A 17,443-nucleotide genomic window follows, 5' to 3' on the forward strand; every position below is an offset into this window, starting at 1 on the left:
TCATATCATGCAATATTGTAGTTGCTGCCCGTTGATACGTAGCTCCAGCATTTTTCAACCCGAATGGCATCACTCTATGACAATATGTACCCCACGGGGTAGTGAACGCAGTCTTCTCACGGTCTTCGGGTGCCATTACTATCTGATTATAGCCTGAGAAACCATCCATAAACGAAAGCAAGGCGTGTCCTGCCGTGAAATCCACCAATTCATCGATGTGTGGCAAGGGGAAGTCGTCCTTCGGACTGGCCCTGTTCAAATCTCTGAAGTCTACACAAACCCGAATTCTGCCATCCTTCTTTGGCACCGGAACAATGTTGGCCAACCAAGTTGGATATTCAGATACCAGCAGGAACCCTGTGTCAATTTGCTTGGTGACCTCTTCCTTAATCTTGAGGGCCCAGTCCGGGCGAATCCTTCTGAGTTTCTGTTTGACAGGGCGGGCCTCGGGATCAAGAGGAATCCGGTGCTGTACAATCTCAGGATCGATTCCAGGCATGTCTTCGTAGGACCACGCGAAAACATCTTTGAAATCTTTTAATAAAGCGACTAAGCGCTCGCGCTCCTCCGAAGACAACGTGGACCCGATCTGGACCAGCCGCGGGTCCTTCTCAGTACCAACATTCACAGTAGTGATTTCATCCATTAAAGGTTTAACAAATCTTTCCTGCTCTTGATCAATTAACCGTTGCAAAACTGGGGGAATTTCTCCCTCGTTGTTTTCATCAAAATTTTGAAAATCCTGATTTAAGCAATAAATCAAAGGCACAGAAAAATACTCGGAAACCACATCCACATCATTCTCATTAAATACTTCCAAGCCGTCAGATTCCTCTGTTACAACAGACTCAAAAGAAAATGAAAAAGACGACCTAGACAGGACTGTGGCATCCGGGTTATCACCCCCAGGAATACCGAACTCAGACTCAGTCGAGCTGGAATCTGATTCCGACGCACAAGATTCGGTAGAATCAGATTCCGGCTCACTACCTGACCCGGAGCTGCTAGATAAAAAGCCTTCTTCATATTGCCAGATGATAGAAGGTGCGATAGATGCATCCAAGATCGGCGCTGGAAAGCCCGCAGCTATTTCATCTCCAATCACAGAAACCGAAGAGTTATCCCCCAAGCACTCTTGGCCGATCGGAGGATCTGATAGTAGACTCGCCAGTGCTACCCCCATTTCAAGCTCTGTGCTCTCAGGATCCACTGCTTCACATTGCTCAACCTCAGTTGGTGGGTCTGTCTGCGCTTCGGCAACGTCATCCCCAGATAATTGTATGTCGAAGAAGATTTCAAAACCAGGCACGCGCTTCCCCTCCGCGTTTAGCCATGGCTCTGGGAAGCCGCAGAATGGAAAATCTTCCCCCTCCCGGACGAAACGTCCGTTTAGGGTACCCCAGATGGGCCTGTGCATTAACTCAAATGGCTTCCCGACCTTCTTTGCTCTGGCCCTTCTGGCCATTTCTTTTCCTTTCCTCACCCAATCCTCCTTGGTGGGCAGATAACCCAGTCCAAAGGCGTGGGGGTTGTGTGGCACTTCGGCCAATACTGAGACGCCCTTCCAGCCGCTTCTCCCTAATCCCATCCCGGGAGTATGTTTTAGCTTGTTCATGAGGTAGATAGATTGAGCACTTACGTACATACCCTCATTCACAGCCATGACATTCTGCACCACTTGAGCCTCGGCCAAAGTGAACCCCGACAAAAACACATCCTCCGTGCCGTGCTCGATCTCCAAAACAGGTGTGGATACTTCCGGCGGCGGATGGATTGATGAATTCCCAAAAACGATCGCTACCCCTTTCCCGTGAGGGTACTTTAGCATCTGATGTAGAGTGGAAGAGACTGCTTTGACCTGGTGCAACCACGGTCGCCCCAAAAGTAGGTTAAAGGTTGCGGGAACGTCCAAGATATGAAATTCGATGCTGTGTTGTCCTGGACCAACCTTGGTTTGAATTTTAACAGTCCCCATCACTTCTCTGCTGGTATTGTCGTATGCTCTGATCACTTGGGTGGTTGGGACGAAGTCCACGAGTTTCAACCCGATTGCATATGCCGTTCTGGTCGGGCAGACATTAATCGCAGACCCGGTATCAACAAGTACCACCGGTATCCACTTATCTCTACATTCCACAGAAATATAGAGAGGTTTGTTATGGCTTGTGCCCTCAGGCGGTAGTTCCTTGTCCGAAAAGGTTAATGCCGGGGAACCTCCTCCCGGAAAAACCAGCCCAACCAGCTATTCAGGCGTGGTGTCTATGGAGAGTTTGGACTTGTCCATGGCAGATAGGACAGCTTCTCTGTGTACTCGTGATGCCATTAGCACTCCCCAGATGGAGATGTCTGCTTGTATCTTCTTTAACTGTTTCAGCACAGCTTCCTCTTCAATCTGCTTCTCCTTCTGTTTCTCCGCTTCTCTATCCTTCCCGGATGCCTCGGGTTGGTCCAGATGTGGGGGTTTGAAGTACCGCCCACTTCTCGTCATATGGTCAACCTCATCGAGGTACCAAGTGTCATCCGGTTGATTATTTCCCCAGTCTTCATCCGTGTGGGCAAGACACAGGTCGTCATCTTCCCACCACATTCCGCTGGCAGCCAACAGACACCTGTCTGGCTCCGGTTTAGTTGTACTTACAGTATTCTCTGTCCACATGCTCACAGCATTCTCCATCTTCATGCACACAGCACTTTCAGTCCCCTCAGGGCCTTTAGCTTTCCTAATTCTCTCAGCCTCCTCGAACTTTTCTCGTTCCAGCTGCATCAGTACAGCTGTTTGTTCAACATTTCTTGTATCCATAATGCCCATGTCTCGAGCGGAATTCTTAGCACCGGCGCTCTCCGGCGATACAACTTGACTTCCGGCCATTCCGGCCACAACTGATACTTCCACCCCTGCCGGGCTCTGTTCTGGTTGGGCTTCCCCCACTGTATCTGGTTGATCCTCGAGCCATCCAGTGGCCTCCTCTGATCCCTCATAATCATACCAGTTGATTGACGTATCCTCCAGTTCCTGGTCATCTAAAAATTGCAGGTTAGCGAAGTCCTCCTCTACGGCTGTCAGATCATCTGCCCATAGCCCAGATCCATCCCCCCGGATCATGCATAGTTCTCCTGTCTCTGGCAATTCTATACCTAGCCCAATTCGGCTCGTTGATAGGATATACTCGCTTGGATCATAGGCTCCCCCAGTAAAATTCTATCCAGTCCCAGATTCAACAATCTCATTCTCTCCCAAAATCTGCCCTGCCCTATCTTCGACGGTCACCACCATCGGTTCTGGTTGGGTTTTGGAGATGTCCACCATGCACAAGAAATCAGTGCAATCGGGGAGGAGCAGCTCTGGCTTGGGTAGGTGGGTGGGCGTAATATAGATGCTAGGATCGTAAGATGCGACCCCAGTCTGGATAAAATTGATTCTTTTGGGAGGAGGAGCTTGGTTATGTGGTGGGAGAGGGTTGGTTGTGACATTGGGTTTATCAGGAGGCGCGATCACCTGTTTGTCAATAAGATCCTGGATCTCATGACGCAATCTGTAACAACGGTCGGTGTCATGACCGTGTTGTTGGTGATACGCACAGTATTTTGACGAGTCGTAAGAGGGGGGGAGTGGATTTGGTAATGGCTTTGGTTCCAGGGGTTTCAAATGATTTTTCCTGATCAATATTCCCAGAACCTTGGTCAGAGGCATATATAGTGGGGTAAAGGTTCTTTGGCCTCGCGGTTGGAATCGGTTGTTTTGTGTGTTGCTTCCGGACGCGTCGGAGAATGGTGTGGCAGTCATGGGCCTTGGAGGGGGAGGGGGAGTGGTGGTGACCATACTAACTTCCGAGGCTCTCGTATTTGCAGCGCCACTTGGGCCTGCATTGTTGTTGCGGTTGAAGGTCCTCCTCGGTTGTTCTCTGTCGTGGTCGAACAGACCTTGTTTCATTGCGTCTTCGATTTGCACCCCCATATCATGTAAATCTGCGAAAGTAGGGAAGGGGACTACAATCATTCTCTGCATCAACTTCGGGTGGAGATTGGGCACAATCATCCGGATTTGATCTTTGTTAGTGGGCCTTAAGGTCATCATTGACGCCTTCGCCCTCCACCGGATCACAAAGTCCGAGAAAGTTTCCTTGGGCTCTTGCCTTGTCGTTTCGAGATCACGAGTTGTGATCTCGATCTGAGTGTTGTATGAATATTGCGTGACAAAGGCCTCAGCCATCTCATCCCAATTCTTCTTCACTTCATCTTGTAATCTTGCGTACCAATGGGAGGCCACACCCGACAGGGTTCGGCCGAATAGTGAGAGCTTCTGTGGTCGTGTTAGGCCCATTGGTCGCAAGATGTCTGAAAACAGTCGGATATGGACCATGGGGTCGCCGGACCCATCAAAGCGGTCGATTTGTGGCATTTTGAACCTATCGGGGAGTGTTACGGCCTCCTCGGTATATCCATCTTCGATATCCGGCATAGCCTTGACCCCTTGGGATTTCTTGAAGAGCTTCTCCAGTTTGCTCAATTTCAGAGCCGTATGATCAACCTCGACCTCGAAGGGAGAGTCCGGGTGATTGGAGGTATGGACCTTGGACAGTTGTGGTGGAAGCGGGGGCGGAGCTGGCCCCATTGGAAGATTCGTGTCCTCTTGCGGGTTCTGGATAGTCGGTACAGTATTCTGGGTGTTCGGAGGAGTGTTCTGAATAGCAGGTGTCTGCTCAGGTAATGGGGCCCCTGCCGGAGGAGGAATTTGGTGCGAGGCAGATGCTGTATTCTGTTGTTGTAGTCTAGTAATCAGCTCAGCCTGCTGGGTCATAATTTCAGCTTGTTGCTTAGCGAGTTCATCCCAGCGAACGGCATCCTGCTGCATGGCCCGCATGGTTTCCTGCATTTGGCGTATCATCTCCTCAACTCCTGTTGGTGCCATCATACTGTTTCGATCTGTCTGAACTACTGGCAGATCTGTCTCAATGGGGATCTCAATCCAACTGCCCACTGATGGGGGAAACCACTGTTCTGGTGCTCTCTGTTTAGATACACTGCGTTTTTTCTGCTTCCTTCTGGTAACAGGGGGTAGAGAATGGAACACTGGCTGTCCGTCGATTAGATCCTCAGATCGATAAAGTCGACGACCTCGTGTCCAAAGTGCTTGGGAAATGCCTGCTGGGTTGGAAGCAATCGTGCTAAAACTGACCTAGCAAAAGATAAATAAAGCGAAAAGGAAATAAATAAACAGATAAACGGACAGCATAACAGCTTAAAATAAAATGCATGACACACAGTCGAGCATAATCAACACACAGTCAATAAGCTGAATATACACTGTCCTCAAACACTGATTATTATCCCTGTATCACTGTCCCCTAAAACAGAATCTGATATCCGCAGATAACTAATCCTCAAATATTGGCTGATGCCCGCAGGCCTGATACCCTTAATACTGAACTGATGCCCGCAGGCTTGATACTCAAACTCATATACTGATCTGATGCCCGCAGGCCTGATACTGACAATACTGAACTGAAGCCCGCAGGCTTAATGCTGTCAATACTGAACTGATACCCGCAGGCCTGATGCCCGAACTCATATGCTGATACATGCATTCCTGCAGAGACGCACTCTAAAGCACATAACAGATAAGTGAGAGCCAAAACACCCCTATGTTGGGATAGGGTTTCCCTGTCCTATTTTGTCAGGAACTAGGGTTTCACTACGCACGCAGCGGTTTCAAACAACCTATAAACGGGTAAGCAACCTGTCCTAATTTGGAATGGTCACTATGGATCCGAATATGCACTAGGTCGAATGGTCAAAGAGGGTGCCCCGGTAAAACCGGGGTTTGTGTTCCCATACTGGCAGAGCCCACAACCGGTCAGCCTTATGGTCATGCCTTGACAAGACAAGCCTCCGGCAAACCGTTCAGGAATAGCAGATGGCAAACACGGTGTCCTAGGCGCACCAATGCAAATGCAATGCAAAGAATCACACAAGTGTAGTAAAAAACAGATATCATGAGTTCGAGTCAAGTTCTCTAAATCCCCAGCAGAGTCGCCAGAAACTGTAGAAGTCCCCGAACGCCCCTGGAGGATGAGTCCCGTTCTGTTCATTTGGGGTTACTACAGCTCAGGACTCTAAAATTGTCACGGTTCTAAGTCTGAACCAAAGAGTCCAAATCCGGCAAATCGTTTTTGAGAAAACTGATTTTTTGAAAGAAGTGCCAAACATGGACTGCTTTGCCAGATACAGAGTCGCCACCTAAATATTTTATTTTTGGGAAATTTAGGAAACCCTGACTCGGTGCCAAAAGGCCACGTGTCCGTCATCACCAAAGTTGCCTCGGCTCGGGAACTTGGGTACGATTGGGGAAGGTCATTTCGTGAGCACCCCCGCTCGCCCGGTCATAGACCGGCCTCTACTAACCATGATATCAATTTTTGAAAACATTGTGAGTTCTTATTCCAGTTTATTAGCCTAGGTTTACTATGTGATGCGCATAGCATACAAATATAGACCGGGTCGCCTAAATTGGAACGAAACATTTCATGTTTGTTTTTGAAAGATGGTTTGCTACCCGCAGGTAGGTTTGAAACATTTGATGATTTATTCCAATTTAAGTAACCTAACCTTCACCCACAGGCATTCAGGCAGTTATATCAAATAAGCACATAGCCTCATGGTAAGCATGCTATCATGGCAGTCACTCACACACATGCAAGGATGCTAAAGCATAAAAACTTACCGAGTACTCCAAGCCAAAATAGAAAATTCATTAGAAATCATGTATGATCCTAATTTATACAGAAATGCCTAATGTAACACATGCAAAGATGCAATTATAGCAGGCTCGGCTATTCTAAACACGGCGTATGGAATGCTACAACTATCATGTATTCAATTTGGAATTGAAAGTACAATGCAGTAAGTATGATGCGCCGAGCCCGGTGCATGCGATACAGATGAATGATGCAAATATGCTGTCATACTGTATGCTAATTTAAATATGCCCTAATCTAACCATCATAAGCGGATAAATAAAAGGAAGAAAGACGTGGGGTTGGAAGACATACATCACACTCACGCACGCTTATTACAGTTATGCCCTCGCGCAGAGGGTCCAAATAAATAATACAGTCCAAATATTACAGTCCCGAATAAAAGAATATTACAGTCCGAAAAATATACAAATTCCTAATTAATTAATGAATTAACTAAGAAAGCAAATAAAACTGGCGTGCAAGCCAAGGACTGCCTTGCTTCTGATGGATGATGCATGTCCGGGTTGTCTTGCGCGGAAATCCATCGGAATGCCCCAATTAGCCTCTGTTTACACCTGTTCTTGAAATGCGTGCCAAGCCCCAAAAAGTTGCTGATTCTTCATTTTGCTGCAACAGAGAGCAGGAAAGGGGCATAGCAATGTATTTACACAAATATATGCATGTCTCGATCCTCGTGCCACCAATCACGCATACCGAGGCATGATGGCCGAGGAGTCGAAATGCACAACTCAATATAGAATGAATGCACATGAAACTACAGCTAAAACCTAACTCCATCATGGATAATCCGGAGTATCGGTGACTGGGAAATTGAGACACATTCCGTCACTCGGAGTACGAAATGTACCTCGTTTCCCGTGCCCGGGCTAACTCCTATTCCGGACACGATGCGATATGCATGATATGCATGAAATGCAACTAAGATACAATCCTAACATACACAATGCTATGGAAATGAGATGCCTCGAAATGCGTGCACACGGGCACGCAAACCGAGAAAATGACAGAATGCAATCTAAGATACAACCTAGTATGCACTATGCTGTGGAAATGAGATGCCTCGAAATGCGTGCACACGGGCACGCAAACCGAGAAAATGACAGAATGCAATCTAAGATACAACCTAGTATGCACTATGCTGTGGAAATGAGATGCCTCGAAATGCGTGCACACAGGCACGCAAACCGAGAAAATGACATAATGCAATCTAAGATACAACCTAGTATGCATTATGCTGTGAAAATGAAGTGCCTCGAAATGCGTGCACACGGGCACGCAAACCGAGGCGATGGTATATGCAATGCAAGTGATATGGAAACATGATATGGGCTTATACCAACATGAGTGAGCCTCAGCCACACTTACATAGGATGCCGATGAATGAAAAATGAAGTGCCTCGAAATGCGTGCATACGGGCACGCAAACCGAGGCAATGGCGGAATGTGATGTAATGACATGGAAACATGGTATGGACTTATACCAACATGAGTGAGCCTCAGCCACACTCACATAGGATGCCGACGGATAAAAATGAGGTGCCTCGAAATGCGTGCACACGGGCACGCAAACCGAGGCAATGGCGGAATGTGATGTAATGACATGGAAACGGTATGGACTTATACCAACATGAGTGAGCCTCAGCCACACTCACATAGGATGCCGACGGATAAAAATGAGGTGCCTCAAAATGCGTGCACACGGGCACGCAAACCGAGGCGGTGACATACGCAATGCAAATGACATGAAAACATGATATGGGCTTATACCAACATGAGTGAGCCTCAGCCACACTCACATAGGATGCCGGCGGATAAAAATGAGGTGCCTCGAAATGCGTGCACACGGGCACGTAAACCGAGGCGATTACATACGCAATGCAAATGACATGAAAACATGATATGGGCTTATACCAACATGAGTGAGCCTCAGCCACACTCACATAGGATGCCGGCAGATAAAAATGAAGTGCCTCGAAATGCGTGCACACGGGCACGCAAACCGAGGCGATTGCAGATTGCGATGCAATGGCATGAAATGGATAGCAATCATTCTAATGGAATTTCAGCCCTAAAATATGGGGGAAAACAGTCCCGAAATGAGGCAAAATGACATGAGATGCATGGAATTGTCCCGAAATGCAACATTAGGCACCCGAAATGGCCTATAGCTATGCCAAACATGCACAATATGGACATGCAATGCAAAGACAGAAGCTAGGAAGTCCCAAAAAAGGCACTTTCACAGTTATAAACATGGCCAAACAGCAAGCATAGGTAGGGTAAAAATGGCATGCAAGAATAGGGGCCAAAAGAGGGGTAATGAAGCAAGTGATATAAGCAAAATCCAAACTGAAAAATTTCATTCTACAACATTGAATAGGGACCAAAAATATGAATATTTACAGTATATTTCAAGCTTCGAATCAATATACAAACATGCTAAAAATGTGATGCAAAATGAGGCTCAAAAGTGGCTATAACATGAAGTATACAAAATAATCACCAAACAGCCAAAGACCCTTAATAAAACATGTAGAATGGGCCAAAATAGGACTATTTCCAGAACTGTAAAATGGCCAAAAACAAAAGCATGATAGACTAGCTAAACATGCAAGAATGGGGAATAAAAGAGAGATATAACATGAAGTGGCATATGGAGACCCCAAACCATGAAAGAACCTAAATGAAACATGAATAATGGACCAAAATAAGCACTTTTTCAGAACTGTAAAATGGCCAAAAATAAAAGCATGGTAGGCTGCCATTGCATGCAAGGATGGGGACCAAAAGAGGAGTATAAAGGTAAGTACAACATGGAAGTCCCAAATGGTGTTGAGCCCTTCTTCAATGTTGAAGAGAGGCTCAAAATAAGCCTAATATCAGTTTACAACATGCTCAAAAACAGATTAATCATGGGCCAAAAATAGCATGCAAGAAAGATGGCATACAAGAGGGTAATGAAGCAAGTGCATCATGGAGGGCTCAAACAGGGTTGAGCCCTTAATGAAGAGTGAAGATGAGCTCAAAAGAGGGCCCTTTTCAGTTAGGGCCGGAGCTTGAAACAAAAATCAAGTGGGGCTTACAAATGGATCAAGAAAAAGGGTCAAAAGAGGAGAAGTACTACTTACCCTTGAAGACTAAGACTTTTGTTGCTTCTTGGATCAATTTGCAGCTCCTTTTGCCTTTGAGGAGCCTTCCTTGTTGCTGGAAATGAGGTGGTGGTGGTAGAGCTTGGTGGTGTAGAAGGAATGGTGCTTAGGGACTTAGAGATTTTTAAAGAAATGAGAGGTATGGAGATGGAGTTGTGTATGGAGGCTTGAAGAACAATTTTTCTAACCCTTGTAAGTGAAGCCACCAGCTGGTTATAAGGGTCCAAAAGGGGGTGTAAAGGTGCGGGAAAAGGAGACAAACTTTCCCCCACAAAATATCCCCCGGATAAAGATCTTTTCTGGGGGATAAAGCTCCACAGCTGTAAAGTGCACAGTGCCAAGATCTCGGCCGGCCTGTTACTTTTGCTCCAGGTGGCCAGCCGGCCACACCCCCTAGCCGGCCGACTAGGGGTCAAAAGGGTCAATCAGATTTTCTGGCCGGCCACCAACTGGTAGTGTCCTCCTATGTGTGTACAACACAAATATGTGGTTCAAAGTTTGAGAAAATGGGTCCAAGGGGTTCAACATTAGCCCGGAAGGAGGGGGTCAAAAGGGTCAAGTAGCATTAATGGCCGGCCACCAACTTTTAGGGTCCTCCCATGTGTGTACATCACAAATATGTGGTTCAAAGTTCAGAAAAAGGGTCCAAGGGGTTCAACATTAGCCCGGAAGTGCGAAAAACGGGCGTCGGAAGGCGTCGGAGGATGTATAACTGGTTGCTGCAACAATTGCTGGCCTCCCGCCCTTCAGTGACCTCCCCGGTGATAAAACAGAGGTACCTGCCAAAAATGAACGAAAACCGTTGCAAAACGAATGTTCGGGAGCCAAAACACGCAGTTCGGGGTCCCGAATATGGGCTGTTAAGCACCGAAAGTGGCGTTCGGCCACGAAGTGGGTTTCTCAGCCCCAGTGTCCCTCAAAAGGGAGAAAATAGGAAGTATGCCAAAAATTAGAGCAATAGGAGATGATTAAGCGGTCCCGAACCGAGGCACACGGCCTACGGTCCCGAAAAACCGGAAACCGGACTCCGAAATGGGAAAAAAGGCCTACGGCCACCAAATGTAGCCTACGGATATTGAGAGATGGTCTACGGGACCTCTCCCTTCCCTCAGGAAAAGAAACAAAGAAAACCGAGCCTGGTTCGCAAACCGAGGCAAAGTACAAAAGAGGGTTCGGAAGTCCGGAGGCAGGGCTCACGGCCGCAACTCTGAAACTTCTGAACAAGCACATTATGCAACATCACCAAGTGCTCAGTTGGTGATGTCTGAGTCTTAAGGTCGGTCAAAAATGGGGTGTCTACAGAAGGTTATGAAAGGAATGGAATTGATTTTGTGGAAAATTAATTTGTAGCTACTATGCTTGGGTTGTTGATGGGTTTGGGATCTCATGATAAATGAGTCTGTTAGTAGATGTACAATATACATGCATCTAGAGGTTTTGTCCTTGGTCATCGGTGGAGGATGACGTGGTTGTGTGGAATTGTCGTGTGTGTATTACATCTGTGTGTTCATATACTTTAACACATTGTTTGTATCTGGATGGTTATGTATATATGTTATACATGTTAGTTGTGCCATGTTGCATTTGGTTGGTGGTGTCATACCCTGCGCTAATAATCAGAGGTACCGTGACCTTCCAGCTAGCGCCTGGAGAACTGTCGGCGCTAATAATCGAAGGTACCATACCCCTCCAGCTAGCGCCTGGTAAACTGGCTTGTTGTTGTGAAAGGTGTATCTTTGGCTTACTACGCACATAGCTAGTAGAGCAAAGTTTTGTGGTTGCTGTTTCTGCATATCTAGGAACATCTTGGATTGAGTTCATTGTAAATTTGGGAAGGCCGGGTTGCCTCATCTGTTGATTTTATACATGTTGATGATTTGTTATCTCCCTTTTATTCAGGGTTTGCACGTATAGATATGATTGTGTTTTGAAGAAACCAAAACACCTTTTTGGTCTTTTCGGAATTGAAGGGAATCGAATGTTTGAAATTATGTTTTGAAAAAGGTACACATGTTGTATATTTGGGAAATGGGAGAGAGTAGTGGTCTTAGTGAATTTATTTCCTAAGTAATTGTTAATGTTATGAAAGATTGGAAACGGGGATTAATGAAAGGAAAAGAAAGATGAATTGCCTATGGCGTTGATTGAAATGGTTGTTTTCAAGAAAAGCTCACACTTATGATATTTTGTATAAATTGTCACATTACTATTCTAGTAAGAGATTGAGCATTCATGATCATAGCTATCTATATGTTGTTATTGTTGAGGGCCATGTTGAGATCCCTACCGGACTATATGTTCATCCCACGTTGTTGAATCTTTTTCAGGTGTTTAGCAGGATGTGCTACAAGATTTGGATCTTCTTATTTGTTGGCCACGAGGCCTTTTTGTTGTAGGCGGAATGCCATATATGAAAAAGGGCTGTACCCTTCATTTGATTATTTAATGTTGTAAGCCTGAGGGCAACTTATTCAGAATACTCATGTTGTACTTAATTAGCATTCGAAAGAGAGAGTTGTTGTTCACTCTTTTTAGTGGAACATTTGAGTTTATTTCAGCATGTTATCTCTGAAATTGAATTAAGCTAATGAATTTGGTAATGACTTCGAGTGATAAAAATTGGGGCGTGACAACTTGGTATCAGAGCGAGCCGGGTTTGAATACTTTGGGCTCGTGGGAAGTGGTTTTTACCACAGTGGGTTTACTACGTATAGTGAGGGCGTTGCATATAGATATCATGAAAGTTAGGACTTATGTGCTGCATTTATGTGAGCATGGGATTCAGTCTCTCGGATAGTATTCATAGCCGGTGAACTTGCTTTGAGGTCCTTTCGGAAACACGCCTGATCAACGTGGTTTCTGATGGGAATTCCTTGAGAGTTCCGGGATGAGTGGCTATCTTTGTGGACTTGATTCGATTATGTGTTTACATGTTTAGATGATTATATGCAATAGAGGTGTATACTTTGAGACTAAGTGTGTCTTGTGACCTTTTGGCGGTAGTGTGTGCCTCGGAGAAGGCTATTGTGTTATGCACTAAGTGTAATTTATTTTGTGCCTTATAGTATGTCTACACGAGGAAGTAAAGGACGGTTGAGTAGTAGGAGTGTCGGTAGGGGCGCAACAGCTCCTTTAGCACCCGCCGTTGCAGCATCGGCTGTGGGCGAGGACATCGCACGTGAGATTGTGAGAGTAGTGCAAGACGCCCTAGCTCGCACTGAGGGCAGCAGCGGGCATGCTCTCAAGCATACTAAAGAGTTTTTCCGCTCGGGCCCACCAGAGTTTGTGGGGGAGGCTAAACCGTTGGAGGCAGAGAGTTGGTTAGAACAGATCACCAAGACTCTCGATATACTCAGAGTCGAAGAGGAGGAGTTGAGGGTTTCTTTGGCGACTTTTCAATTGAAGGGTGATGCGAGTTATTGGTGGAAACATGTTAAGAGTACGGTAGGTGACACGTGGGTTGCTTTTACCGAGGCCTTTTGGGCCAAGTACTTCCCTCCTTCTGCCCAGGAAAGGTTGAGGGATCAGTTTTTGGAGTTGTGTCAGGACGATACTCCTGTGGCACAGTTTGAGATGCGGTTTACTAGTTTGTCGAGGTTTGCTCCAGAGTTGGTGGCAACAGAGGAGCGTCGTTGTTTTGAGTTTGAGAAACGGTTGTGTTTCGATATTCGGGAGAAGGTAGCCGGATCCTTTTGGAAGGATTATTATAATTTAGTTGAGGCAGTGGCCCATGTGGAGGCCATGGTGTTGAGTGATGATGGGGTTAAGGAGGAGACCATTTCGGTAAGTCCTACGGTTCCTAAGCACTCTAGGCTCAGTAAGGGGTGGAGGCGGAAACATGCTCAGTCAGGGGCTGGTTCCTTTTCTTCGCCAGGGGTTTCAGACTCTTCTGTTGGGAGGTCCGGGGAGGTGCAGGTTTCGGACCAGTCTCAGAATAGGGGGTCTGGTGGTTGTTTTGTTTGTGGTCAGCTGGGCCATGGTAGACGTTTTTGCCCTTTGCGTGTGAATCCTGCAAGTGTTTTAAAACCTAGTTAGACTCAGTCGGGCCCGTCCAGTCGGGGACGTTATCGGTACCAGAAACGGTCAGGCCAGGCTTCGGGAGCCTTGCGAGGGGCGACTTATTAGTTGGTCCTTTGGTATTACCCTGGAGGGGCATTTTTGTGTTATTGACCGGTGATGTATTATATGAATCATTTTGTTGTTGACCGGTGTACTATTGGATGCTGAGGCACCATGTTTATGTATAGTATATGTGTGCACTTTGTTGTTTGTTTAATCCTCATGTATTGGGAGGTATGTACGGAATCTCGAATCCTCTTTTTCTGTTGAGGAGTTGTTAAAGGGATCAATGATCCTGATGTTGTTGCTTACTCGGTACTAGTATGTTGATTTGTGTTCTGGGCTTTGCTAATTAAGGAGTCCGTGGTGACCCCATCGGTTGTATAGGGGTGGTGTTTGTATTGTGATTGGTTATCAATTGCGGAGTATGGTCTGTGAGTGGATCCTGGCAGTATTCTTAAGAGGAAGAACAGTTTGAGTTCTAGAGTAATGAGAATAGCGTTGGTCAAATTGTCATTCGTGATTGAGGTTGATCATGTCGGTCTTGAGTCGAGGAGATGAGCTGGCTTGCTAGGTAGCAATGGGAGGGGCAAATAGTAATTCCGTTAGAGACAGTGTTGATGTGGTTCGATTTTAGGAGATCCGTTGAGATTCCAAAATTTGGGGGTTTATGTGGGGAACTTCGTGTTTGGGGTTAGTGGCACTTCAGTATGTGGTTTACTAAGAGTGGTGGTTTGTTGAGTTAATTAGTCAGCTTTTGGTATGGGGTTTTGGGTTGACATCTGTCACCTTGAGGTTAGTCTCATTCGTTGTAGACTTTGTGTGTTGATTAAGGAAAATTGAAACTAATCATCCGGTTGTGTCATTGAATATGACGGTTATAATAATACAACAAATTTGTGTATTGAATGATCATTGTGAATGATTGGATTTTTCTTTATACATTATGTATGTATATTGTTTGGGAGGAGATAAGGGATGGACTCCGATGATACAGCACCAAAATGTGTATCTATTGAAAGATTGATATAGCTCATAGGCTTATCTATTGTGAAGTGAAAAATGTTTTGTATGAGTTACTATCTCATTTAATTGTTTGGCCAGGTTCTGAGCCGGGTGTATATTATTAAATTGGTTAAGTAAAGGGAGGCGGGATGAAATTGCAAAACCATAAATTTCTTATGCCTTTTGTGTTGATGGTACTGTTGTTATTTCTATTAACTATCATTATAGAAATGTTATGTTCCGTGTTGGTTGTGGCATCACTGTGTCAGTGATGGTTGTTGATAGTGATATTTTGGAAAGAAATGGAAAACAAAATTTTCCTAGTGTTTGGGCCATCTAAATGCATTGTTGAGAAATTGATTTAATTCAAGGGTTTTGAGGAATTCCAAATGAATGATTTTTGGCAAATAAACTGTGGAGGATTATGTGTTTTGGATAACACCGTGTTTGTGAAGAATGTTTACAAAACTTTTGAGTTTCGCATAGAAAATGAAAGATTTATTTCGGAATGTCAACATTGAAAATTTGACTATCTTTGAGAAATGTCTCATGAGCAAGAAAATATTTTTCTTATTATTTCCTCAAAAGACTTGCTTTGGTTGCTTTTTGGGAATTTTGTTGTTGGGTAGTGACTTGGCTTGAAGCGCTAGTCGGTCGTTGGTGAATTGTTTCGGAAAAGGTTTGGTTTTATTGTAGTTTTTTGTGCTTGAGTGTTGTCGTTTGGGACGTGTCCCCTTGGTTAGTCTCTTCCTTTGTAAGAGTGAATCGAAGGTTTGCAGGGAGAATAGTTTCTTTCCTAGTACTCGGGTGTTGGGTGCTGTGTGATCAGTTGGCCTTGTGCTTTTGGCGTGTTCTAAATTTCGGGGATGAAATTCTTTAAGGGGGGGAGGTCATAGCGATCCCGATATTCCCTGTTGTTGTTTAACTGTAATCCGGACTCGGTTCCGTAGATTCGTTGTTGTCTTATCCTCATTTCTATCCCTTAATCTTTGTTTTAGGGTTTTGGGTTGTGTTGGGCAAGTTGGGAATAAGTTGGTTGTGTTTTGAAGCTTTGAATTTTTGCCCAGGCTTTGGTCTCTCCGCTCGAGCGGTGATTTGACGCTCGAGCGGGCTTTTGTTGTTGTCTTTTTGCTCGAGCGGCAGTTTGGACGCTCGAGCGTGAATTTCCTTCTCTCAGCATTTTTGACGTCTGCAGAAAATTCTGGGAGAGTGCATTCGGCGCTCGAGCGGATCTTTTGACGCTCGAGCGTGAACCTGTGTCTGACGCTCGAGCGGGGTGTTGTACGCTCGAGCGGACCTGTTTTTATATCAGTCCGTGAAATCACTTTTTGATCACTTTTTGATCTCCTTTCTCTCTCTTACTTTTTCAAAACCTCCATTAGAGAGCACCTCACTCTAAAACCTAACTTCTCTCTTAGGATTGATCTAGTTATAGTGTTTTCCTACCCTTTGGCCTTTGTAAAAGTTGTGTTGATCATCGAGGGCTTCGTTTTGATCCGAGAAATTTGGGATTTGGAGCACTTCCGAGTTTTGCTCTTCTTCTTCTTGAGTTCTACATTTGAGGTAGGGATTTCCTTGTTCTTTTTCAATACTTCGTCTATAGATAGACATGTGGTAATTTTGTATTGCATGAAAACCATACCTATGTTGGGTTTGTTTGAAAATCATGAGGAAACCTAGAGTTGGTTGATTAAAAATGGATTTATTGTCTTTGGTTGTTCATTGGGCTATTTGTGGCGTAAAATAGCATGTTGTAGTTGAAATATATAAAAGCCCTAATTTATATGTGTCATGATAAATTAAAAGAGGGGTTTGTTCTTTGGGCAAATACTTGTGTATTTTGGGTCTCAAATGAGGTCTTTGTTGTTTTTTTTTGTTGATGATTGAACCTTTTTGGTCAATGTTGAGAAAGAGAGAGAAAAACCCTAACTTAATGATTATGATTTAATTTGCATAATTAATTTGGAAGGTTATGAAAGGAATGGAATTGATTTTGGGGAAAATTAATTTGTAGCTACTATGCTTGGGTTGTTGATGGGTTTGGGATCTCATGATAAATGAGTCTGTTAGTAGATGTACAATATACATGCATCTAGAGGTTTTGTCCTTGGTCATCGGTGGAGGATGACGTGGTTGTGTGGAATTGTCGTGTGTGTATTACACCTGTGTGTTCATATACTTTAACACATTGTTTGTATCTGGATGGTTATGCATATATGTTATACATGTTAGTTGTGCCATGTTGCATTTGGTTGGTGGTGTCATACCCTGCGCTAATAATCAGAGGTACCGTGACCTTCCAGCTAGCGCTTGGAGAACTGTCGGCGCTAATAATCGAAGGTACCATACCCCTCCAGCTAGCGCCTGGTAAACTGGCTTGTTGTTGTGAAAGGTGTATCTTTGGCTTACTACGCACATAGCTAGTAGAGCGAAGTTTTGTGGTTGTTGTTTCTGCATATCTAGGAACATCTT

Source organism: Camellia sinensis, chromosome 6 (assembly GCF_055761805.1).
Source record: "Camellia sinensis isolate YWXY chromosome 6, ASM5576180v1, whole genome shotgun sequence".
Taxonomy (NCBI): Eukaryota; Viridiplantae; Streptophyta; class Magnoliopsida; order Ericales; family Theaceae; genus Camellia; species Camellia sinensis.